The 21,575-nt window shown below is 41.5% G+C and overlaps 1 protein-coding gene and 1 long non-coding RNA gene across 3 annotated transcripts in view; one reads left to right on the top strand and one right to left on the bottom strand.

Annotated features, from left to right (window-relative positions):
* Window positions 1-21,575, top strand: part of LOC131682906 (uncharacterized) — an 834,740-nt gene that overhangs the window by 752,232 nt on the left and 60,933 nt on the right. The window lies entirely within an intron of this gene.
* The window catches only part of LOC131682910 (uncharacterized), a 70,695-nt gene continuing 63,100 nt past the window's right edge, over window positions 13,981-21,575 (bottom strand). Inside the window, exons 2-3 of the long non-coding RNA XR_009304252.1 lie at window positions 14,382-14,502; window positions 13,981-14,312 (exon numbers count right to left, since the gene is read on the bottom strand). This is a non-coding gene — a long non-coding RNA (uncharacterized LOC131682910). The remainder of the gene's footprint in view (window positions 14,313-14,381; window positions 14,503-21,575) is intronic.

Genomic DNA, 21,575 nt, shown 5'->3' on the forward strand with positions numbered 1-21,575 from the left:
CAAGTGCCATGGTGGGGAGGTAGTTTGAAAAAGTTGTTGCTCGCCGCACCATGACAGGGCACGATTTATCCCGATCGGCTAACGGTGTTTTTGAGGCACAATGCTCGTGGTTAGCAGGGTAAACCTGCCGACATAGCTGGACTTTGTTCGTTTCAGTCGGCTTTAATATCCTTTGCGTGATACCTGCCTTTCTTCCCACTCAAAACGTCTTCTAAAACGTACAGGTTCGTTCCAAGGATGTCCTTGACGATTGCCGGAACGAATTTCGGCTCTAGTTTGCTGCTGATCTGTTCCGCTTTCGACGAGAGTACAAATGATCGCCTCCATACCAGATCTCCGACTTTGAATACTACTGATCTCGCGCGGAGGTTGTACCGCTGCTTTGCTCGTTGGTGGCTGTTCTTGATGCGTTCAGTTATCAGCTTCTGAATCCGGCGAATGGTCGATAGCCTCATTTCCTGCGCTACCTTAGGATCTTCCGGAGTGTTCAGTTCATGCTGCGTGTAGAGATCCGTATGCAACAATAGGTTCCGTCCAAAGTTTGCTTCGTGTGGACTTACGCCCGTTGCCTCGTGCCTTGCTGCGTTTATTGCCGCCGTGATTGCCGGTAACTTCGCATCCCACTCTCGATGATCGCCGTCCAGCAGCGCTCGGATGCAAGTAACTACTACTCGGTTGACGCGTTCGGCGTTATTGACCTGCGGACAATAGAATGCTGTTTTCATATGGCCGATCTTGTGTCTCGCAAGCCAGGATTTGAAAACCATAGATTAAAACTGCTTTCCGTTGTCGGATAATATCAGCCGTGGACGTGAGAACTTAAGGCATACCTCTTCTTCTAGGAACGCTACCATCTTCTGCGAATCTGCTTGCCGCATTGGCTTGACGATCACGTACTTGCTGATCCAGTCTGCTACTACCAACAGCACCGTGTTTCCTCGCTTGGAACGTGTGAATGGGCCGACAAAGTCAACCGATATCATCTCCCATGGAATTTTCGCCGGCTTGAGATTCCCCATTTGCGCCATCATTCTCGTTGCCGGTGCTTTGCATGCTTTGCAGGTTGCACAGTTCCTTACGTAGGCATTTATCTCGTGCTGCATCTGCGGCCAGTAGTAGTGGGCTTGTAGTTTTTGCCATGTTTTGTAGAGATCTAAATGCGCAGCTGCCGGTTCATCGTGGAATCTGCGGATTAGTTGCAACCGTTCCTCTTTTGGAACGACCTGTTTCCACTTGTGATAGACAGCACCAACCTCATACTTGCAACGGCAGTTCTTGAACAGCGTATTGTTCGCAATGCGAAAGTCTGGAAATTGATCACTTCCGTTCATTACATTTTTCATCAGCTTTCTGTACCACGGATCCTGCCCTTGATCAGCCTCGAACACTGTTTCCGTAACCGTTCTGGAGAGAGCATCTGGAACAACGTTAATGGAACCCTTTCTGTACCGGATCTCAAAATCAAAAGCATTTAGCCGCAATAGCCATCGGCTCATCAGGGCAGTCGGGTGCTTCATCGACTTCAAATAGCTGAGGGCTGCATGGTCGCAGTGAACGATGAATTTGATTCCTTCCACGTAGCCCCTAAACTTCTCGATCGCTCGAATGACTGTGAGACACTCCCGCTCGGTGATCGAGTACTTTCGCTCAGACGATGACAACTTCTGCGAGAAGTAGCTGATCGGATGTTCTTCACCGTTTATCTCCTGCGTTAATACTGCTCCGATCGCCGTAGCACTGGCATCGCATGCAATGGCAAACGGTTTGCTGTAGTCCGGCATGGCTAATACCGGGGCCGAAACTAGAGCTGCTTTTAACTTGAGGAAAGCTTCTTCAGCTGCGGGTATCCAGCGGAACTTTGTCTTCCTCGATGTCAGGTTCGAAAGTGGAGCTGCTAGCTGTGAGAATCCCGCAATAAACCGTCGGTACCAGTTGCAAACACCTAGGAAACGCTGTACTTCTTTCCGTGTAGTCGGCGTTGGAAACTGTACGATGGCCTGGATTTTTCCATCTACTACTCGCCAACCTTATTCATCGATTACGTAGCCGAGGTATTTCATGCTCTTCCTACAAAACATCGACTTCTCCGATGAAATCGTGAGATTTGCCTGTTGCAGCCGGTGGGCCACTTCTTCGAGCAGGGCTATGTGCTCTTCGAAAGTTTCCGAGCAGATAATTATGTCGACTAGGTAATGGAATACCAGTGGTTCTAGATCGGCGAAGAGGTACGTCATGAGACGCGCCAAGGCCTGGCTGGCTGTGCACAATCCGAAAGGCACCACCTTGAACTGAAAGTGGCCTCTAGACGGAACGGTGAAAGCCGTCAGCGACCTCGATTGGAGCTGAAGTGGCAATTGCCAGAAGGCGTCTTTCAGGTCAATCGATGAAATGTATTTGCTGCTTCGGAGATTGTTGGTGATCGCTGCAATCTGTGGGATTGGGTAGCCTTCGTTCATCATGATAGAATTGAGATGACGGGCATCCAAGCAGACACGATACTGTCCTGTCTTCTTTTTGACGGCGACCAACGGGTTGTTCCATGGCGAAAACTGAGCCTCCTCGATGACATCTAGTGCGATCATACGATCGATCTCCTTATTCACTTCCTGTAGAACATACGGTGACATGGGATAATGCCGTTGCTTGCGGGGTCGTGCGTTTCCAACATCAATGCGATGCTCGTACAATTTCGTCCTACCCAGTTTTCCTTCTTGTGCTTTCGGGAATTTTCGAATAGCTTGCTCCAACCGCTTCTTCTGTTCCGATGTAAGCTGCTTCATCTCTTGATCGTCATTTATTTTCTGCTTCTCTTTACTCTCCGCCTCAATTGCGCAACACACTGCCTTTATGCCAAACTTGTCCCAGAAATTCATTCCCAAAATGATACAGTCCGGAATTGATGGTACCAACAACACGGGTAGAACATCGTTGCGGTTGTTGTACACGATGGGAAGATACACAAAATTTGAGATTCTATGCTTCGTGCCGTCTGCCGTTTTTATTCCGCCACTGACTGCTCCTTTCTGTAGACCGTATTTCTCTGCCAGTTCGACTCTCCCTTCTCCTAACAGAGAACAGTTTGCTCCGCTGTCAAGTAAAGCGATTAACTCTTTCCCTGATATGACGGCATGTGGACGGTTGTCGCTTCCGGGATTAATAATGATAGAATTGAGGACTTTGAATTCAGGAATGTCGAAGGGTTGCCCAAAAGTGCGCGAAGAACTGTTCCCTTCTATAGCTGGTTCTCCGCTGGGTAGTTTGACGTATCTGTGCGACATGTGAAACAACTGCGAAGCGAATACCCCTTTCGTCCGCAACGGTAACAGAAAAGAATTGTCTGTGGTTTGGGACAGTCCATAAACCGATGACCCTCTTCGTCACAGTTCCAGCACACGATTGCTGATCGTTGGTTGTTCAGTTGCCTCTCTTCATATTGGACTTCTTCCTGCCTTTCTGGCGCTTGCTGCGACCGGTTACTTCGTTGGTTGTTGCCGCTCGATTCTTCCATCGCGGTTTGAGTCCACCGCCTTGGTTGCCAGCCTTGTACTCTCGATTGAACTATCAGCTGCTGCGATTGACGCGGTTGACTTTGCATTACCTGCGACTGTTGATGCTGAACGAACGATTGATCTGCTTCTCTGCTATGCTGCTGCTCCATGCCGAGTCGGTTGAACCTATTTGCGAACCTATGCTGCGGCTCCTTATGCATTGTGAAGTTTGGCCGCACTGTTTTACTCTCCAGGTTCATTTTCAACGCGTTAACCTGCGCGACGAGTTCGTCGATGCTTTGCTGCCATTTGTCCTCAACAACTTCTTCTTCTGCTTCACTCTCGGGAAAACCTTCAACCTCCACCGAATGAACTCTGTTGACCCGGTATGGTTGCTGTTGTTGTGGTGCCAGTAACGGTCTATTTGTTGTTACAGGGGTAGCGAAGCTCGGTTCAAGTAGCGCACTGTGGGGAATCGGAATCCTGCGTTGTCTGTTGTGAAGCATTCTCGTCTCATCATATCCAGTACATACTTCGACCATTTCTTCTAATGTTCGTGGCCTTGCTGCCGTTACGATAGCAGCATAGTTTTCGTTCATATTCTTTTTCACTACGAAAAACTTTTCGTCGTCCGGGATTGGAGGTTCCACGAAGCGAAAGAGCGCTGCAATGTCACGATAGTATTTCGCAAATGACTCATCTTTCCCTTGGTATCTGAAGCTGGCTTCCAGACGAAGGATCTGTGAATAACTACTTGGCAGAAACTCTCTTCGAATTTCACGCTTGAAGTCGTTCCATGTATGCAGCAGGCGCTGTGAAGTTGCTCGTGCGTACCAATCGATGGCATCTTCTTGAAGTAAGTGCTTGATGGAACTCAGAAGCATTGCATCGCTCATGCCTTCCGACCTAGCAAAGGTTTCTACGCGGTCCAGGAAAACGTTTAGTGAGGTCGTATGCTTGTCGCCTCGAAATTTGAATGGCCAATTGTGTACGGCTTTCTGCATCCTACGTTCCTCTCCCCGTTCTGGCGTTGGTCTTTCTCGACGGATTAGACGCTCCAACTCGTTTCGCATCCTGCAGAATTCTTCTCGATTACCTCCCTTATCCTTGCCTCCAACAAGCGAGCTTCTGATACTGCTGCCTCCCTTGCGGGACTATATCCCCTTTCATCTCTACTTGGAATATAGGGTGGTGGTAGTGACTTATACCACCCGTCTGAATCTGTGTGTTTTCTGTAATTCTCATCACGTACATTAAACGAACTGGTAAGCAGCGACCCCATTCCCGGTCCCCGTGGAATGTAGGGAGGTGGTGGTGAATTGCTACCTCGTCCTGTGTCTGCTTGCCTTCTATCATCGTCGTCGCGTGCTTCAAACGAACTGAAGGCCGGCAATCCTCTGCCTTGTCCATCCGAGAAGGACGCCGTAAGAGGTTGTGGTACTGGAGGTGGTGTGGTTTCTTGACTTTGGTTACCATCCAGCGGGATCGTGCTGTCTTCTTTCCCTCCAACTGCTCCATCTAGTTCGCTGTTGGTCCGTCTGATTGCACCAGTCGGTCTTGATTGATTCACTGTATTTTCATCCTGCACATCATTCACTACACTCGACTTTTTAATTTTTCGCAACAACACCTCAACATACATGGTGAGCAATGCGTGCGTGTCCCGCAGTTCACCCGTGCACCGAATTAATCTTAATCGACCGCCAACTAATAGGTCACTTCTTCGTCAGTTAATAATGTGTAATCCATTTCGAAAAAATATGCGTAAGGGTTAAAATAAAATTATCATAGGCCAGATAATAATATGCACAAAACCAAAATCTTAAACCAAAAGATATTTCGCTAAACGGTAGTATACTTTTGTGGATTTTCAGTTGGGCGCCAATGTTACATGGGTGTCTGTCGAGGGGGAATCAAAAACCTCGAGCAGTCCCGGAAAGCTCAGAAAATGCGCTCATAAAACTGAAAACACAACAAATCTTCATATTCAACAGAAAACTTTATTGGCGCTGCTTCGCCCTTCTCCTCAAACTCAATTTCACCTTCATTTTCCTTCTTTTCTCTACTCTCCTCCTTTCTATTTCCTATTCAACTGCATCTCGCTCCCTTCTCTACTCTGTTCTTACACTTTACGCACATATTTTGTTTTACTCGCTGCTTTCTTCCGGGGCGCTCTTCTGCGCATAAACAATACCGCTCATTTCCATTCTTCCTCTCCCGACGCCTTCGCCTACGCACACGCCTTCGCGACCTATTACACAGCGTCCCGGTTCAATTCTCCGTTGTTGGCTCACCCCGCCATCTGCCGATTCCGAAACTGTACTCCAGCTGCTATAAAAGTGTGATGACCGTCTCGGATTCTTGACCGTAGGGGATGACGTGACTTGTGGATTTGTCGGATGGTTACTTGCTGACGAGAATCTGCAATGTAAAACAAAAACCCTTCGATGCAAAGCGATCAGCCTCATTGCAGGTGCTCAAGCAGGGCGGGAAACTTACTTCCGATGGAAGGCTTTTGTTCTTGGTCTAAGCAATCCGCCACGTGATTTGTTCCGAAAAACTTCTCTCACGGTTTGATGAATCGCACGGTGGCCTTGCTTTCTCATGGATGTCAAACTGTTCAGCTGTGGCTAGTTGCCCAATGCGCAGGATAAAATTATTGTCTGCACCGGGTATTCTTTGCCGGCTTCCTTGCAAGAAGGCGGCGCTAGCGTCCACACTCCAGACTGTGATTTTCCCTTCAGTGATTTTACTGCTGAAAATTCGGCAAAGCGGATGCTTTTCTCGCGGACCAGACAATTTTCTGCCGTGTCTTTAATTGGCGTCCCTACGAACCGGATGACACTGACCGGCGACGGTCTATTGCGTGCAGCGTTGTGCGCGAACTGGGTAAGACTCATCATGCTCTTGGTTGCAATCGTATGCTCACCCCTTCGATGAGTCTTATAATGTGTGAGAATGAGCGAATAATGAACGTAAAGCTCTCCGCTCTAGCAGCGGTCCGATGGTCTGATTTTGCTTGCCTACCTTTGGCAGCCCTAAGTTTGCGCCGCTAAAACAACAAAAATGATCCATAAAAAATTGAAAAACGATCCATAAAAAAGTTGTCCATGTTCCATAAAACAAAACTGAAAATCCATAAAACAGTGGGAATGATCCATAAAAAGGGGTGATTTGATCCATAGTTCATGTAAAATTGAACCATAAAATGGTCGTAAAAGAGCACTAAAATAGTAATAAAAGAGCAATTAAAATCAACCCATAAAAATATTGGAAATGTTCCATAAAATGATACATTTTGTGCCATAAATTTACTGACACTGATGCATAGAATATTAACAATGTACATTAAAACACGTCGATATGTTCCATAATATCGACCAAAATGTTCCACGATATTACGAAATGGAGCAATAAAATGTCAGAAAAAGTTCCATAAATTTGATAAAAATGTTTGCTAAATAATTTTTCTTGCTCCATAGAAGATGTAGAAATGAACATTAGAAATGATTCATATATCGAACGTTAAATTATGGTTCATGGATATTTACAAAACGATCCATAGGAAAAGAAAATGTAAAACGATCCATTAATATGTGCTTATGGACCAGAAAAATTAAATTTAATGAATTCATGCGAAATTGTTGCTATTCGAACTAATAATAAAGTTTATTACATTTGGTTGTAATGTCAAAGTACAACAAACAATGCATACATTATAGTTAAACTTCAGCTTCCGTATCCCACTAGTCAGCTAACTAACCTTAGCTAACCTGAAATCATTATGGCAACTCTTTAAACGTCAGGGTATTTATGATATTAGAGCGCTGAGAGTTATTAGACCACTGATACAGGCTGGCATGAGTCGCAAATACTATCTGAATAACTATCTGAAGCGAAAACGGACACTTTATACACGAACACTGACTAATGTGGCTACGCCACATCGCTTTCTAGTGCACTGTCCGACTTCGCTGCCGCTCAGTCGGCTTTTAACTAGCTATAGCCCCTATGTTTAAGTAAACCGGACAAACGATAGGACCACAGGTTTGCTTGCAATTCCAGCTACGGGTTAATCAATGCCTCGTCCAAGCCGCATCACGCTAGCTCCCAGTATAAGCTCACTTGTTAAAACACTGTCACTGTTATGAGAATTGTTAGGCACAACTTATTTTTTCAGTTTACCATAAAATTTCGCATGAATTCATTAAATTTATTTTTTCTAGTTCATAAGCACAAATTAATGGATCGTTTTACATTTTCTTTTCTTATGGATCGTTTTGTAAATATCCATGAACCGTAATTTAACGTTCGATATATGAATCATTTCTAATGTTCATTTGTACATATTCTATGGACCAAGAAAAATTATTTAGCAAACATTTTCATCAAATTTATGGAACTTTTTCTGACATTTTATTGCTCCATTTTGTAATACCGTGGAACATTTTTGTCGATATTATGGAACATATCGACGTGTTTTAATGTACATTGTTAATATTCTATGGATCAATGTCTGTAAATTTATGGCGCAAAATGTATCATTTTATGGAACATTTCCAATATTTTTATGGGGCATTGGTTGATTTTCATTGCTATTTTATTACTATTTTAGTGCTCTTTTGCGACCATTTTATGGTTCAATTTTACATAATCTATGGATCAAATCACCCCTTTTTATGGATAATTCACACTGTTTTATGGATTTTCAGTTGTGTTTTATGGAACATGGACAACTTTTTATGGATCGTTTTACAATTCTTTATGGATTATTTTAAATATTTTATATGCAAAAGTACATTTTCCCCCTCCCTTTGCATCGCCGTACGTGTGTATTCTCTGAGCAAAAGCTCTCCTATTTGCCAAGGTGAGTAAGTGAGAATTCGCAGCATAGATTGACTGAACGAGACAGCCACATGTTTGTTGGTTTACGGGTGAAATGAGAAATCTTCGCGCAGGGTTGTGCGCGATCGGTGTGCGTAGGGATGCATTTGTTTTCACTTTTTGAGTTTACATTTTATTCTAAATGCTAAATATTTTCTAATTATTGCAGCAAACAAACTTAAACGTAACAATATGTTTGTCGAGATTTGAATCAATGCCTTGAATAAAGATGGCTAACGCCACTCTAACCAACGGATTCACATGGTTAGGGTGAAAATAGGCTCATTACACTAGGTGAAGTTTTTAAATTTCAGCCTTTTTGTTATTTAGGGCGAGTCCAAAGCTATTCCACGAATGACTAGATTTTTCGATAGCGCGCGAACAGAGCTTTCCCTAGCCGTAACCACAAACAAAATTTGTTTTTTTTTGTTTGTTTACTTGTGAATTCTACCTGTTCAATTTCGAAAATTCGCTTTTGAATACGAAGTGTGTGCCGAATTTAAAAAGTCGGAACATTGAGGCTGAAAAATATCTATACTTTATCATAAAAAGTGGTCAGAACGCATCATTGTGCGTATTGTCTTAAGTTGGCGAGATTTCCGCATCACATATTGAAAATTCTGTGATGCAGCCAACAGTCTGCTCTTTTATGCAACGCATTCTCTTTAACGTGATCTTCTTAAATTCAAAAAAATATTGTCTATCCCGAGATAAACTAGCATTTCGTCGATTTGTTGCTATATGTTTCACACATGAGTGCGGACAAAACAAAAATAAAGGTCAAATCGTTTTTTGCTTGCACTAATGCAAAGTGAATAGGCGCGTGATTCGGTGCACGGCTTGGCGGCGCATGGCTGATATGTCAAGATGTGGATTTTAGAAAAAATTCGCAATAAAACATGATAAGTGAAACTATCTCCAGCAGACCCTGAACTCACCTAGTATAAATTAGAAGTGATTAATTAAACAATCAAAGCACTAGAGAAATACTCCCTACAGTTTAGGTAATTTGCGTTCTGATGAGGTCCAAAATATAAGCAACCATCTGTATTCGCTTATGTTGAAGTAACCAGAAGATTTTTTTTGTATTTTATTCGCCCTGGTGCTCAAGACCGGCCTACTTATTTTATGGCTTTAATGAAAAATCCATTACTTACAAGAATTATCAACATTATTTTCGTTTTTCTCATCACGAAGCCTACCTACAAATGTTATTTCAAACAAAAAACCCGTTTTAATCCACCTAGCGGTGCAATTGTGCCTTTCTCATTTCTCTAAACTATGGCACGGAGGCTTTTTACGTTCAACATAATTGTGGAAATGTCCATTACATTCTTAGTACACTTTGCACTTATATACAATGGCATGCCAGCCACGAACTTGATGAGCTACGTTACGACGGTGAAACACTTGAAACAAAAAAATATCATACTCCATTAGCCTAATCAGCATTAGATCAATGTTATCTGCTTGCTAACTCATTTTGTCATGCGGGGGTGGGTATGTGAGGAGGGCGAAAGTCCCATGAACGAACGACTCCCCAGCTAAAATTGGTATGATTTGTGATACAGTGGTGGTTTAAAGATGATGGGGTTGAAAGGGAGGGGTGTGAGGGCTGGATGGGGTGGTGGTCTGATGGGTGATTTAAAGAGATTTTTAAAGGAGGGGAGTGAACAGTAGAGGGGGGGGGGGGGTGTAACCCCTCTCCGTAAACCATCAACTACGCCCCTGTTAAAATCCAGAAACCTTATGCGAGTCGAAAAAAAAATTGGCCCTCCGGGATTAGGTTGACGTTTTTCAGAGTGATTGCATAACCTTTCTATATGAGAAAGGCAAAAATGTGCCAAAATCCAAAAAAGTGAACCGTCGTCAATTTTTTTTCCAGTTTGCATCAAATCTCGACATTTCATGCACCTTGAACACATGTAGCATCAAAAATAAAAATTCTATTTTTAATTTTTCCTATAGTTTATATGAGAAATTTCTGTGTGGCCGCACTCTGAAACCCGTAATTCCGGAACCAGAATTCCGATTGATCCAAAATTCAATAGCAGCCGACATGAAGGTTGCACCTTTCATTTGAGACTAAGTTTGGGCAAATCGGTCCAGCCATCTCTGAGAAAAATGAGTGACATTATTTGACACATACGCACATACATACACACACACATACACACACATACACACACACATACACACATACATACACACACATACAGACTTTTTCCGATCTCGACGAACTGAGTCGAATGGGATATGACACTCGGCCCTCCGGGCCGGGATTAGGTTGACGTTTTTCAGAGTGATTGCATAACCTTTCTATATGAGAAAGGCAAAAATGTGCCAAAATCCAAAAAAGTGAACCGTCGTCAAATTTTTTTTCCAGTTTGCATCAAATCTCGACGTTTCATGCACCTTGAACACATTTAGCATCAAAAATAAAAACTCTATTTTTAATTTTTCCTATAGTATATAAGAAAAATTTCTGTGTGGCCGCACTCTGAAACCCGTTATTCCGGAACCAGAATTCCGATCGATTCAAAATTCAATAGCAGCCGATGGGAAGGTTGCACCTTTCATTTGAGAATAAGTTTGGGCAAATCGGTCCAGCCATCTCTGAGAAAAATGAGTGACATTATTTGACACATACGCACATACATACACACACATACACACACACATACACACACACATACACACATACACACACATACATACACACATACACACACACATACAGACTTTTTCCTATCTCGACGAACTGAGTCGAATGGGATATGACACTAGGCCCTCCGGGCCGGGATAAGGTTGACGTTTTTCAGAGTGATTGCATAACCTTTCTATATGAGAAAGGCAAAAAATGGGCGCTAGAGGGTTAATGTCTTTTCATGCCGTACCGTTCATGAAATGATTTATCCGATCAGTCTGCTCAAGCTCTCGTACAAAAGATATAGGGTGGATGTACCAATAGTCGCATACTTAAGGAAAACTTTTGTTAAAAAATCGATGAATAGACCTATGGGCAATGTTATTACATTAAACGAAAGCTTTCAATCCCTACTTCATAGGAAAAATAAAAAAAGGGTTTAATAACCAATTTATGTATTCAAAACCGCTTGTACCACTATGGGAACACATGTACCAATAGTGGTGCAATCGCTGATTTCGGGTCCTATTGTTGCAAATCCCATTGATTTCTTATGGGACTTGCAACTATAGGTACACTATATCAACTATAGGTGCAAGGGAGCTCAAAATTCAAAGAACATCTTCTGGCGTCCTGGTAAGCCAAGGAAAACGCTTGATTTGTCCTGGTTTTTATCCTGTAAGCCTAAAATATTTTTCTTTACTGAGTCTTCGCTTTATTTTCTCTTGTTCAGATCGCTGTTATGACCGATCGCAACCATAATTGCAACGTAAATTCACCCTCAAGCAAAATACGACAAACAAAATTTTAAATACTGTACCATCCGATGTCTTTTTTTAATCTCTCAACTTTCTTCTCTTACGTGGAAAATGAAAAGAAAAGCATGAGGCGTTCGTACATAACATGTGAATGACCTGTACTACAGTGATAAGCATAACAGTCCCATATGTATAGAAAATCGATAGTAAATGGGCCTCTTATGCGTATCACGGCAGTGTGATCCATTTTCAAGGAAATTTGGCAGACGAACAAATCGAAATGGTTCCAGTTGTGGACCAATCTCTGGCCGATGAAACAATGATAACTAGAGTTTCTTCCCGGCTTAAATTGCCTTTCAATCCAGGATCCAAAGATTTCCTTTTAGCGCCTCTGAGAATACAAATAGAAGACGTTTTGGTGGCTTTGCTTTTACTTGGGTTCTCTTTCCAGTGGCATTTTTTCGTCTTACTGGAAATCCGCGAACCCATGAAAAGGGAAATGACGAAACATCAATAACTATAGTGGGATAATTTCATTGAGTGCTTTCTCTAGCTGGTGATTATGGAACCACTTCAGGGTCAATGTTAGCAGTACCTAATCCACGATGGACATGGCTTCACTGGACGCTGAACAGCGACTATCCTGTCGAGTCTAGCATCCTACATAAGTATGAAGGTCGCGCTCAAACTAATATTATTTACACCAACCAATCCGCTATTTTTCATATAACAATTGATAAACTGGAGGAATTTCTAATCAATGGTAGTTTTTGCAGCTGTATCGATCATAGTTCTCAGATCGAGAGACAAGACTTTTGGGCTAAGCTATGCCTGTAAGACCCCAGAACTGTTTTACTGCCGAATAGAACGTTTTAGCTGCCGAACACGTGGGGAGAAGGCACAATCGATTAAGAGGTGATGGAGGGTGGTAGTCTCTTTTGGACTGTCCTGGTTTTTCACTCGCGTGATATGGTCACCCTAGTTTATAAGTTATTGTCACTTTAGTTGGATGCAATGCACAGTTCAATAGTAATAGAAATGCAGTTATTCGTGCGTCTGTAACGTCAGTTAGAGTATTAGTATAGTGCTTGTGTTTTTAAAGAAACGTAAGCAAAATTTGCAGGTAAAACTAACCTTCACTTTTAGCAGGGCTATTTAAAATTTCCAGTAATTCGCAAGATAATGTGTCAATCGTACGATGTAGGAAATACAGCCCTACGCAACTCAGTATATGGGACAACTTAAAATCCCAATAATCCTTGTCGTAATCTGGAGCCAAACGTAGCAACTGATAATCGATATCCAGCTGTAAATGTTAGAATGATAAATTAATCATAAGCCCATATATATGAACACTATCTTTATCGGGAGGTCGAGGATATTGAATTGCAAGGAGTTCAGGTTTAGGCGACATTCAACTCAATAAAACACACACAAATACAACACACAGCCACTAAACTCACGCACACATATGCTTACCAGTTGAAAACCGCGTACTAATTGCATGAATCGCCAGAGTTTTGTTGCAATGAGGTGTTCTTTTGTGTTTGCTTTACCAAGAAAGCGTTCCCGAGTTTGGAAAGTCCCTTTCCACTTATCTAGTACCGTTGTCCAAGGGCCATCATTTTGGTACAACCATTGAAGGTCTTCTTTCTTAGCCACCTCAGCTTGATTCGTATTTTCACAATTTTTTATAGCAACTAATGTTGATTGTTGCGCATCTTCAAACTTTCGTTTGCGTGCTTTCGTTTTGAGGGTATTGATCTTGTTGTAGATTTTCCCACCTAGGTTTCTTTTTTCTCCTCCACGAGGTAGATAATACGATTCCTGCAAAAAAAGGAAAATGTTAGGAACTTTTACATAATTTATGTTCATTTTATTAACATATACCAATTTTTCGTGTTTAAATATAAGTTTCACTGTTCGTGCGTGTTGTTGAACGTCACTATCGGTCGTCTTGGATATGTGGGCCAGATGCCACTCGGCGATAATCCCAAAAAGCTCAGATTGGCGGGCCTCCGAGAACGGCGTTCGTCGAGTACCAAGCTTTAGAAGTTGTTGCCCCAAGATCGTTGCTTTTAAAATATTTGCTGGTATTGACGGTGTCAGTTCAGGTTTAAATTGATTATTGCTTTCAGTAGGTTGCGGGTGGTAATCAGTTACCTGCAAAAATTAACAACATTAATACTGAATAACATCCACTTATTCGGATAATAGGGAAGAATGTTTAAACATATTTTTAAATGTTGTGACGATTTATTTGCTTCAATACATTCTCGTCTACAATTAAAACAGCATGTAACTAAAAAATATTTTTAGTGGGTCAAATATGCGATTGAATTGATCCTACAAAAAAGGAATCGATAATCCCGATGTACTCGGTACAGCTTCCGTTTCATCCGTGGAACGTGGTAAGATTACGCCAGAGGTGTCTGTGAGCTCAACAGACAATGGAGCGTCAACTGCAGCGGGTTAAATCGTATCGGACGATGGTGGGCTATCAACCGCTACGGCCTCCGGTACTTCAGAATCCTGCTATAAATTAAAAGAAACATTAGGCAATAGTTAATGTGTCATAGTGCATTATATTTTCATTATATTCACCTCAAAAATAATCGTGGTGTTGTTACTTTCGTCGGTGACAACACGGGCCAGTTGCTGTTCGGCCAGCACTTCCGTTCCGTTGTCCAGATCTATGTTCCGTTGTCCAGATCTATGTTTTGCTCTATAACAGATGAAAAAAATATATTTTCTAATATTTTAAGTATTTTCTAAACATACTTGAAAGTATCCTACAAATATGTTCAGGAAAACGGAACGCTTTAAATTTTTCTTCATCCGAGGAACGTGACTGCGCTTTTGGTGTATCCGCCATCTTGTTTTCATATGCATCTGAATATCAAGATGGCGAAATCATAGGAGGGACACTTGAAACTGACGTGTGTTGCATATGAAAATCAATAAAATGTTCCTTGAATTTCGTCCATTAGCACTTTGAAAGAACGTGTGTATTATTTTCAGTGTATTGGTTTTCAACGGCCAACAACTTCCCCTTCAACGATACTAGGTGACCACTAATATTTTGCTTGCAGTCCTTTCCTATATCAAGCGAAAAAAGAACTGCCGCATATTCCAATCTTCAAATATAAGCCATTAATGTCGTTCACTACATTCATTTTGAACCGCTGCTATGAAAGGGTATAGCTGGGTAAGCATGTGAAATGTACCCCCAAGCCAAAGTGGAATTGTAATAACCCATTTGAAACAGTTTTGCTTAGAGAATATTTTTGCAAAGTTTTAACCCTTTAGCGGCCATATTAGGGGAGCTAGGATGGTTTTTACGAATTTCGTTTTAATTTTTTTCCAAAAAATCCTTTCATGGGAAAAATCTGAAAAAAATCACGATTGTTACTTATGTTAAGAGGCATATTTAGAATTTTTTTCATATTTTTCTGAAAAGGATTTCATGTAAAAAAACATTAGAAATTTTTGCAATTTTTATTTCTTTACTTACAATTTTATTACTAATATAAACTTTTTATCATTTAATTATTTGTTTTTTGATGTGTATTGTTGATTTTTTTTTTCATATTTTTAAAAAATGTGGACGGGTAATATATTTGATCAAAACCACATAATGGTAAGATATTCCCACTGCAATTATATCCAACTACCATGCGTCTCCATAGAAATCCTTGTTGAAGGAAGCGCACGGTAGTTAGTATTTTTTCCAGGCCATATCACCGGAAGCTTCCGGTTTTACCTCATGTACACACACTGGCTTTGACATATTGTGAATAATACTTACGGCAAAGCATCCTTAGGCAATAAAAAAGCATTTTTCATTACGTGTAGTTTCTTTTTCTACTCAGAATACGACCTGCATTAGTACTCATTATTAGAGCTTTTTTCATGATAGATATATGTTCATGTGTAACCCACCATCGAGATAACCTTCGATATCGGCAACTGATAACACACACTATATTCACAGCTGCGAGCTTTTTCTTTCCCGCGCTCGGTGAGCGTCTTCAATTGCTACAGTTAAAAAAGGGACAGCGTCGAAGCTACAGACTCCAGTCAGCTACATTTGCCTACAGTGTGTGCAACTAAAGCGAAATTTTATATTATTTTATACATGTGACTAGTTATTAAGATTGCGAGCAATAAATTTATATTTAGTACGTGGTGTTTCGGATACAACGTGCATTGTGTTATTTCGCACCTTGTCACATCCAAGTTACTATTTTTCACGGTGAAAGTAGTTGGTAAAGTCCGTTCAATATTCTAACGGGGTTTGAACATTTCCCGGACCAGTGTTTTACCGCTCGGACTAAAGAACCAGTGCAACATCTAAACAGCTGGTCCTTCGAACCGGATCCTGGAAGGATTCGACCTGTGGACTAAACGAGTTTTCACGGTATCAGTGGCTGCTGCACACCTTAGGCTGTTGGGGTTTGATCGCCATTGCTCTTGGTCTCGACAAAGCAAAGGAGCTTTGTCCGCCATTCTAATCAGCGTCATTAAGGTGGCTTGGCTTGGCACCGAATTGAATACAAGGCATTATTATATTATAAAGCAGGTTAGTGGCTGTCCAACCATACCTAGCAAATCGGTTTATGCTATTCTCGGCTTTCGCTTTCATATACTTTACATACGGACTGTATGATTGTCATCAAATATTGGATTCGGCACCGTTTTTTCATCGACTTAACGGTACGAGACTTTGGTGGTACTGGACGGATCTGTTTCTGTTGAAGCTGCTAAATAAACATACAAGGCTCTATTCAAAGAGCCATCAGGTAATTGGCTCTCCAATATCTCTAATCCGTTGAGGTTGTGCTACTGTGGTCTTATTTTTTCGGTTCATTGTCTACAACTATGGCGCCATCAACATCATCGAAGGGGAAATCTCTCACACTGAAGACTCTACAAACGAATCTGAAAGGATTGCAGACCTCATTCAATAATATGTACCAATTCATCGAGCAGTGTACGGTAAACTCCAAGGCCAGTGAGTTTTCGGTACGGCTGGAACGTCTAGAACCGCTGTGGGATAAAATGAATGACGCCGTCGATGACTTAGCGGCACATGAGGGTAATGTGGATACAGAATCGAACGTTAAGGATAGATTGGTGTTCGAAAACCGATTTTTTGAATTGAAGTCGTTTTTGCTCGATAGACTGAAAGATGACCTCTATATGTCGCTTATTCACTGGCAAACGGATCTTCCAGAGGTGGACAAATTTCATTATTTAAGAAGGCAACTGGAAGGAAAAGCGTTAAATCTCGTAAACACTCTACCACTCACCAAGGCAAACTATATGGTGGCTTGGGATATGCTAGTTCAGCGGTACTCAAACACGAAGTTATTAAAGAAGAGGAAAATTCAGGCCCTGTTCGAGCTATCTTCAATAAAAAGGGAATCCGCCGAAGAAATGCATATGCTGCTTGAGTCGTTTGAAGCAATTGTGAAGTCTCTTGATCATATCGTCTCCCAGCCAGCAGATTATAAGGACTTACTGTTGCTCCACATGTTAAGCTCGCGGCTTGACAGTTCCTCAAGAAGGAGTTGGGAAGATCTGTCTTCATCAAGGGAAGATGAGACACTTAAGGATTTGACAGATTTCATGCGCAGGAGAATTCAAATGTTAGAAGCTATATCGACTAAGCAGGAAACAATCAAGAATGATTCAGCTCAACTCAGCAAAAGGAAATTCCCATTGTCGACTAAAATATGCAACGCTGCATTTCAAGCATCTTCGTCCAAAGGTTGTCCGGCCTGTCCAGAAACCCATCCGTTGTATCAGTGTACGGTTTTCAAGGGTATGCCTGTACACGACAAGGAGAATCTTTTGCGAACAAATTCTCTATGTCGCAACTGTTTTAGACGTGGACACCAGGCAAAGGAATGTTCCTCCAAATACACGTGCCGAAGGTGCAAGGGCAGGCACCACACGTTAGTTTGTTTCAAGGATGACGGTAAACCGAACAATTCCAATACAAGTTCCAAGGATTCTACTGATAAGGCGACAGAGGAGGGATCTTGTAGCAGTAGTAGCAACGTAAATGTAGCAGCTGTCCAGGTAGTAAGCTATAACTCTGATCATGTTCCTATTACGGGTGTAATGCTTCTTACGGCTATGGTGATGGTTCAGGACGAGTCCGGATGTGAGTACCCGGCAAGGGCATTGTTGGATTGTGCGTGTCAATGCGATCTGGTCTCCAAAAGGTTCAGTACAATCCTCAAATCAAAAAGGCGACCAAAGGATTTGGACGTAATCGGAGTCAATGGAAAGGTAGAACAGGTTACCAACTACGTCAGAGTTATCGTCAAGTCTCGAGTTTCTGATTTCCAAATACCAGTGAAGCTCAATATACACCCTCGTTTGTCCACGATTATACCTGGTATCCCAACGAGCACGAGTGGATGGAAAATACCAGAAGGACTTAAGCTTGCGGATCCTTCATTCTTCGAGTCGCATCAGGTTGATTTAATACTCGGAGGGGGATCATTTTTCGACTTCTTTCGTACTGGACAACGCATATCTCTTGGGGATACACTGCCACTCTTGGTAGAGTCTGTTTTCGGATGGGTAGTCAGTGGAAGGTAGCCGGTTATGCACAATAATCGTACGACGGCCTGTAATGTTGTAATTTCGGATAGTTTGGAGGAGCTTTTGACCCGTTTCTGGCGATGTGACGAGATTAGTCAAGATTACACTTACTCGCCGGAGGAGATACAATGTGAGGAACATTTCAAGCTAACATTTCAACGAAAACGTGACGGCCGATATGTTGTATCACTCCCGAAGCACAAGGACACGATTCTGAGGCTTGGCGATTCCAGGATCATTGCATAGCGTAGATTTATACAGATGGAAACACGACTCCAGAGAAATCCGGATTTAAAACGTCAGTACCACGAATGAGTACGAGCACATGCGGCTGGTTCCGGAAGCTGATGTAAATAAAGTGCAACGTTGCTACATGCCTCATCATCCAGTTGTGAAAGAGTCCAGTGCGACAACTCGTGTGAGGGTGGTATTTGATGCTTCATGCAAAACAGCATCCGGCGTGTCCTTAAATGATGCACTGCTCGCGGGACCGGTCATACAAGACGACCTGCGAAGCATAATCCTACGATGTCGAACACGGTTGGTGATGCTTGTCGCGGACGTGGAAAAGATAAACATAAATGGTAGTGATGCCCCGCTTCACTACCATCACATACGCTACAAAATCAGCGCCGTTTTTGGCGACCCGGACATTGAAGCAGCTTGCTTTGGACGAGGCGAATAGGTTCCCATTGGCTGCAAGGGCAGTAATGGAAGATTTTTACATCGACGATGCCATCACAGGTACCAACGATCCAGCACAGGCAACCGCATTAAGGATTCAGTTGGACGGGCTGCTGAGAAATGGCGGTCTTCGACTTCGGAAATGAGCATCGAATTACCCTAAGGTGCTAGAAGGAGTCAACGCAGATGACTTAGCGATATCGATAGCAGACGGGATAGAGCTGGAACCAGATCCATCAGTGTTTTGAACACTTGGTTTAGTTTGGTATCCCACAACCGATGTCTTTGCTCTTCAGATTCTGGTTCCACAAATTACAATGGACTTCCAATCTTCAAATATAAGCCATGAATGTCGTTCACTACATTTATTTTGAACCGCTACTATGAAAGGGTATAGCTGGGTAAGCATGTGAAATGTACCCCCAAGCCAAAGTGGAATTGTAATAACCCATTTGAAACAGTTTTGCTTAGAGAATATTTTTGCAAAGTTTTAACCCTTAAGCGGCCATATTGGGGGAGCTAGGGTGGTTTTTACGAATTTCGTTTTAATTTTTTTCCAAAAAATCCTTTCATGGGAAAAATCTGAAAAAAATCACGATTGTTACTTACATTAAGAGGCACATTTTGACTTTTTTTTTCATATTTTTCTGAAAAGGATTTCATGTAAAAAAATATCAGAAATTTTTGCAATTTTTATTTCTTTACTTACAATTTTATTACTAATATAAACTTTTTATCATTTAATTATTTGTTTTTTGATGTGTATTGTTGATTTTTTTTCATATTTTTAAAAAATGTGGACGGGTAATATACTTGATCAAAACCACATAATGGTAAGATATTCCCACTGCAATTATATCCAACTACCATGCGTCTCCATAGAAATCCTTGTTGAAGGAAGCGCACGGTAGTTAGTATTTTTTTCAGGTCATATCACCGGAAGCTTCCGGTTTTACCTCATGTACACACACTGGCTTTGACATATTGTGAATAATACTTACGGCAAAGTATCCTTAGGCAATAAAAAAAGCATTTTTCATTACGTGTAGTGTTTTTCTACTCAGAATACGACCTGCATTAGTACTCATAATTAGAGCTTTTTTCATGATAGATATATGTTCCATTAAACATGAAGTACAGTTTATTAGTGATTCCGAATATTTTTTGTCACTGCCGAAGTATGCTTCTCAATCAGTTCTTCCCGGGATAATGCTTGAAATTCAAAATTAGTTGGTAAGACATCTTTTTCGAACGCCTGAATCACATAATAACTAAATTCGGCTCTCGGTCCAGTCGAACGATTTTGGATATGATCATTTTTGAATTTTCAGTGCGTAATTTGAATAAAAATACAACAATGACTTGTATAACATTTCAAGATGAGTTTCTCATTGAAACTAGCATATCACGGAGCTCAATATTTTTTCCCATTTCAATCCAGTAAATGCTTGGAGACACTGATAGCGAATAATCACTTGCTGAATCCATTGGAGCAGTCCTAGTATTGATCGATAAACAATTAAAAAATGTATTAAATCGTCCACTTCTGGAGTTTTCATTTCAATGAATACGAAGGTTCCGGAGTTCATCTTCATATAACCGATTTTTAATTATATAATCCTTACAACACTGATTTCCATTCCGGATGAACAGACGCTTTCTCAAAAAACAACTTCGCGCTCAAAAGGAACAGTGACTATTTAACGTAAAGACCCGCAAATAAACAAATTAGAACACCTAATCGCATACAATCCATTTGGAAACTAGTTTTTGAAAACCGGTTCAGTCATCACCGAAGGACCGATGCTACTTTATTTCTCCAGTATACTTTAATTCAGCACCACCGAAATTGTCGATGGTGGACAAAATATTCAAAGAATCTTTGATTGGCCAACAGTGCATATCGAAGTTATTTGATATCGATGTCAAAATAGATTATTAACCTTCGAAATATTACGATTTTACTGGTTAATATGGGACATTTCCGTATGACCAAAACGCTGATGTGAATGAAATTCAATAGCGGTCAATGAGAGTATTGTATCTTTCATTTGAAAGTAAGTTTGTAAAAATCGGTCAAGAATTCGCTAAGAAAAAGATGTAATATTAACTTAGGAGCTTGGGAAGCTCCCCAGGAATCATAGATAGTCAACGTTGTCAAAGCTACTTTGATTAATTATTAGTGATGTAGACATGCAAATCCAAGTCATGTTGCACGGATTTCAATATGTACTGCATCAGGTGGATATGATGTCTTACCAGTTTATATGAGAATTTGATGCGTGACCGCAATCTTCAACCTGTAACTCCGGAACGAGGTTGTTCGATTTACAAATATTCAATAGCATTCATTTGAAAACAAGTTAATCGGTTCAGCCATCTCTGTGAAATAAGTGTGAGTTTAAATGACACAGGCTTATCTACACACACATGAACACGCAGACATTCTCCAAAAAAAGGATTAGTAGTCTTTTGAGTGGCTAGGCACGACAGTGA

The sequence above is a fragment of the Topomyia yanbarensis genome, chromosome 2 (genome assembly GCF_030247195.1).
Source record: "Topomyia yanbarensis strain Yona2022 chromosome 2, ASM3024719v1, whole genome shotgun sequence".
Taxonomy (NCBI): domain Eukaryota; kingdom Metazoa; phylum Arthropoda; class Insecta; order Diptera; family Culicidae; genus Topomyia; species Topomyia yanbarensis.